The following is a 6,000-nucleotide window of genomic DNA, read 5'->3' on the forward strand; positions in this document are numbered from 1 at the left end:
GTACTCTGGCCTGCTCTTTCCCGGTCTGAAAAAATCAGGTCCTTGAGGACTGCCTCATAGAATTGGAGGAATGTCCCTGTGCTGCCAGCGCTTCGGAATAGTACAAAAGAGTTGTACAAGGCAACCTGTACCAAGTAGACCGCAACTTTTTTGTACCATGCCCGGGTTTTGCGCATGGCATTATATGGCTTGAGGACTTGATCAGAGAGATCAACTCCTTCCATATACCGATTGTAGTTGACGATACAATCGGGCTTGAGGACCGTTGCCGCGGTACCTCGCACAGGGACAGGGGTGATGCCATTACCGTGGATTGTGGACAGTACAAGGACATCCCACTTGTCCTTATATCTGACCAGCAACAGGTTTCCACTGGTAAGTGCATGGGTCTCACCCCTGGGGATAGGTACCTGGAGGGGCTGGGCAGGGAGGCCGCGCTGATTTTTCCGCACGGTCCCACAAGCGAACGTGGATCTGGCGGCAAGGGACCTGAAAGGGAATGCTAGTATAAAAGTTGTCCACGTACAAGTGGTAACCCTTATCTAGCAGTGGGTACATAAGGTCCCACACAAGTTTCCCGCTAACACCCAGAGTGGGGGGACATTCTGGGGGTTGAATACGGGAATCTCGCCCCTCGTACACACAAAATTTGTAAGTGTACCCTGAGGTACTCTCACAAATTTTGTACAGCTTCACGCCATACCTCGCCCACTTAGTGGTAATGTATTGGCGGAAACTGAGTCTCCCCTTGAACGCAACGAGAGACTCATCAACCGCGACCTCCCTTCCAGGTACGTAGGCCTGTACAAATTTGGCCCCGAAGTGATCGATGACAGGCCGTATCTTATACAGACGGTCATAGGCAGGATCACCTCGAGGAGGGGGGGGGGGGGGACATGCTGCATTATCTGAATAATGCAGACATTTCCGGATGGCTTCAAACCGGGAGCGTGTCATGGCCATACTGTAGAGTGGGGTCTGGTAGAGGACGTCCCCACTCCAGTATTGCCTGACACTGGGTTTTTGCACTAGACCCATATGCAGCACGAGGCCCCAAAATGTCCCTATCTCGGCTGCACTGACCGGCGTCCAGCCACCGGGTCTAGCCAAAAAGGAGCCCAGGTGCTGAGCAACGAACTGTTGGGCGTACAGGTTCGTCTGCACCACCATCAGATTCACAAATGGGTCACTGAAAAAAAAACTAAAAAAGTAAATTTCAGTGAACCCCACTGTGAGAATCTGGATTCCTGGATTGCCAACAAAATCCGGAATCTCGGGCTCAAAATGCACTGGGGGACACCAGCTAAGTTCATCGGCAGGGGGCTCCGGTGGGCTTATTTGGTGGGCCGGGAAACCAGTACGAACCCCAGGGCAGCTCGTACTAGGGTGGGCCACAGGATCCCTAGCATGCGGGGCCCCTGGCTCCGCCTGGCGGCGTCTCCGCCGCCTTGTGAGCTCATCGTCATCAGATGATGATGAGGAGGATGCGGATGACAAGAGGAACGTGGGGTCATCCTCATCCTCACTGGCTCTCGGAGTCGAAGGCAATCTGGGCGTATGCCTCCTCCACCGAGAACATAAGGCGGGCCATGGGTATGTGTGTGTGCATGTGTATGTGCATGCGCGTAAACCATTATTGTATGTGCGTGTGTGTAGGGGCACGGGTGTTCGCGTACTAAAAAGTCCCCCAAAAAATGGGCAAGTGTTAGGAAAAAAAATTCAAAAAGGTCAAACTTGCTGATCAGCGGTACAAGAGTGCCGGCCAGTCAGCGCACACAGAAAAAAAAAAAAAGTGGTGGTGGGGGGGCTGGTGGTGGTGGGGGGGGGGGGGAAATGGTGGTGGTAGGGAAAGTGGCAGGGGGGGTCTAGGGTCTGAAAGCTGAAACAAAAAAAAAGTTTAGATAAAAGTGCTTTTTTTTTTTTTTTCCTAACTAACTTTTCCCTTCTATCCCTGCCTAACGGTGCCTCTCCCTCACTGACCCTAACCTACCTGGAGGGTGATGGGTGCAGGAGGGTGATGGATGCCGATTAGGGGTAATCTCAAGAGCCTGGTCAGGACGGTGCTGCAGGGTGCTGGTGCAGTACATGAAGAGGAGGGGAGAGAGGAGCGCAGGAAGTTTGAATCTCGCACCTCTCTCCCTGCACCACCGCATCTCCAAATCTTCGTACTGCGATTGGTGGTGTGTAATCACGCCACCGATTGCAGTCTTTTTCCGGTTCATTGGGTCATCGGAGACCCGAATGGACCGGAATTGATGTAAACCGCAGGTCTGAATTTTTTGGTTTTCTGCGATCGCCGATACGGGGGGGTCAAATGACCCCCCCCGGCGTTGTTACAGGATGCCTGCTGAATGATTTCAGCGGTCATCATGTTCCGATTAACCAACCCGGCGCCGCAATCGCTTTTTAAAGCCATGACGTACTGGTACGTCATGTGTCCTTAAGGACATCTGCCGGACGGTTCGCGAACGCGGTCAAATGTTCGCGAACCGCAAGTTCGAGGCGGGTCCCATTCATTTTAATGGCAGGCGAACCTGAAAAACCTTCAGCTCATATTTGCAGCCAATAAATAATTACTAGAAGTGCACAAATAGTCCCACAACATGGACAGTGACATACCAGATGTATTATTCGAATTTGCGATCTCCATTCATAATTTTTTTCAATGCGAAATATCGGCAATATAATTCGTGTATGCACATGCGCAAATGCACTATACAGTACCCAAATGCACTATAGAGAAAGTATATTGGTATATAACACCCTGCTTTAATCAGTTAATTTGGGGGGCGACTGGTATATCACACCAGTAGAAATTATTTGTTCCAATAACGCTTGTCCCTCTATATACCTGCAGTATCGCAGAAGAACCGCACACAACTGCCGCACAATACAAATGCACTATAATATAATTTCTAACATAGAAAGTATAATATAACATTGTACAAGGAAGGCAATCCATTAGAATATACATAAAGATAAAACGTAACCTTTAATAATGTTACTATGAGGGTCCATTCACACATCCGTAAGTGTTTTGAGGATCCGCAAAACACGGACACCGGCAATGTGCATTCCGGACCGCACATCGCCGGCACTGTCCCGGACCGCACATCGCCGGCACTATAATAGAAAATGCATAATCTTGTCTACAATTGTGGACAAGAATAGGACATGTTCTATTTTTTTGCGGAAACGGAAGCACGGATGCAGAAGTGCGGATCTGCAAATGCGGACAGCACATTCCGGCCCCATTGAAAATAAATAGGTCTGCACCTGTTCCGCAAAATTGCGGAACGGATGCGGACCCATTTTGCGGACGTGTGAATAGAAAAGATATCCCTCAAAATGAAAATAAATGAAATTATTAAAGTTAAGCAAAAAGCATAGATTTAATAGGCAATAATAAATGCTCAGCGGCACTAAATCAGGTGCTCGGTGGCACCAAATCAGAAACCATATGTCCTACCACAATCCAGGGGGTTCCAGTGCACATCCATGACTCCCGGAGAGAAAGCAAAAAACATCTATCCCTGGGCTAGATGATGATGTGGTATTGAAGGACAGGGTGGGCAAAGAACTGTCCCTGATATTGCCCTACAGGGGGGTGCTATTCTGGCCTTGATAGCCTAACCACAGACCACCCGCCTTGATAAGAGCAACCCTCTCCGGAACCTTACCCTATATAAAAATGGTAAGCCTCTAGCCCCTAGGCCCCTGACTTCCAGGTGATCACTATATAGATCTATGTGTTTTTGACTCATTATAAAAGTATATTATAAGTATATTGCACCCCTCTCTGTATCACACATATAGATAGCACACCTATAACAGTCCTTAAGAGGACTTTTGTGGCCCTATTAGCTAGTGTTTGGTGTCCCTAACAGCCTGTCCCTGCTCCACACAGCAACCTCTCCCTACACTGGCAAAACACTAAATGTAAAATGGCAGCCAGATCAGGTTTATTTATAAGGTAGGGGGTATGTCCATGTGCTAAAATGTCTCAATTGGCTGTCCTGTACCACCTGATGGATGTGTCATGGGTCAAAGTTCTTCCTATTGGTTGCTAGGAATGTTGCTAAGCTCAGATAAAGACATTGCAGCCGTCTCATTGGCCCACAAGCAAGAAGCAGGGAGGGATCATAGGTTCAGATGAAAAAAAAATACGAATATATAGCACTATATTCAAAATCTTCGCGAATTCTCGAAGTTGCGATGATCGCGATTAAAATTTGGGATTCGATTATTTGCACCCAACACTAGTGTTAAGCAAGAGCTGTCAGATACTTTTTAAGTACATTGAAGGTGGAAATTATCAAAATGTATGATTTGTTTAAATTCTGTGTCTTGCAGGTTGAAACCAGAGTGGGAAGAAAAGAAGTCATTTGGACACAGACATCATTGGCCATCCCTTTAAAATGATCCTTTCAATTGTAATATATGTTGTTGTAGCTTTACAGTTATGTCATTTTATGGAAATATATTCATGTCTGCTTTGGCAGAGTTCTTATATAGTAATACTGTAATTAATTATCATTATACTGTAGAAAGCACCTTTGTGTCAGCGAGTAGTGATGAAATGAATGTAGAATAATTGGGGGCATTTCATATAAAATATTCCCTAAATAATGCAAGATCTACCAGGTTAACCATTCAATAGTTGAACAAACATACTTCATAGTGGCACTCTGTTTTATTGTAATTAAAATATACTGTATGTCTGCAATTACTGCTTTGCAAGGTTTTAGACGAGGTTACTAGTTAACAGAATATTCTTGATCCAGTCATAATTGGTGTAAGACAAAACAAGGAGTGTGAGGAGATATAAATAAAGGAAATGCAGAAGGCATACTTCTCTTTTGCTTAAATTCCAGATTTGTTTAAATAATTAATATAAGTTACTCAGAAAAACGGCACGACAACTGCTGTATCTTCCCTTGTTTAAAGGTAATAATCATGTCTCATCAACGCATAAACCCCACCTCAAGAAGCAGTAAGAAGATACAATACATAATCCAAAGCCATCTGATTATGGTGGTTACTGACAGAATGTGCCAGAAATATGGTTTACTACTACATTTACAGTCATATCTTCACCTAAAGCTCAAACTTTGTCTGTTAATAATCTTTATTCATTGAATCCAAGGATTGAACACATTTGTGCCTGCTGGCACATGGACAGTTAAAAATGCACCCATTTTTTTTAAGAGCCATGCACCACAATGGGTCATCAGAAAATTGTTTATATCACGTTTTTATGTTAAGCATATTTTTTTAGAATCTTTGAATCTTTGGTGAATTTAGTTTGCGTTTTCCATGTTACTATCTATATTTTAAACAAAAATCATAAAATCTTGCAGTTTTCGCACTGGACACTGGGCCTAAAATATGATAAAGTATCATAAATATATGTATCTCTCGAAAACTTTCCTTTCTGGGTCTCACAGAAACATGGCTGACACCTTCTGACACCTCCTCCCCTGTACAGTGTTCATTTTAGGACATGGTCAGATATCATAGTCAAGTATCAAAATAATGCCAATGTGACACCTGATCCTGACAGGGCCGTCTTTAACAAGGGGCAAAAGGGGCAGCTGTCCCGGGCACAGTTGCTCCTGGGGGGCCCAAGGCAGCTGCCCCTTTTACCAAACGTAATGGACTAACTTAATCACTCACAGACAGAAAACACACATTTTTCCTAAAACACAGAAAACACAGCAAAACCCCAAATATCCCCATAATGTATACATCCATGGATAGCTCTGATCTGGGTGAACAACATATCCAAAGATCACCCAGATCCGAGCAGGGGTTCCCGAATTCCATGGAAGTCACATTTGGCTTGGTTGAGGCCTCACCATCTCCTACCCACCCTGGACCTACGACAAGGCTCCAGGCTCCAGTGGGTGAACCTCTCCTACATCCAGAGAGCGGGAACAGCTCTTACAAGAGCTAGTAGTTATGCCAGGGGAGTATAGCAAATCTTCAGCGTATAGCAAT

At 45.4% G+C, this 6,000-nt stretch overlaps 1 protein-coding gene across 4 annotated transcripts in view; it reads left to right on the top strand.

Annotated features, from left to right (window-relative positions):
• Positions 1 to 4,843, top strand: part of LOC120998086 (muscular LMNA interacting protein) — a 401,012-nt gene extending 396,169 nt beyond the window's left edge. For all 4 annotated transcript variants that reach the window (XM_040428571.1, XM_040428572.1, XM_040428574.1 and 1 more), the window contains one exon: positions 4,354 to 4,843. The gene's annotated coding sequence lies outside the window, so the exon portion shown is untranslated. The remainder of the gene's footprint in view (positions 1 to 4,353) is intronic.
• Positions 4,844 to 6,000: the final 1,157 nt, after the last annotated feature.

The sequence above is a fragment of the Bufo bufo genome, chromosome 4, assembly GCF_905171765.1.
Source record: "Bufo bufo chromosome 4, aBufBuf1.1, whole genome shotgun sequence".
Lineage (NCBI taxonomy): Eukaryota > Metazoa > Chordata > Amphibia > Anura > Bufonidae > Bufo > Bufo bufo.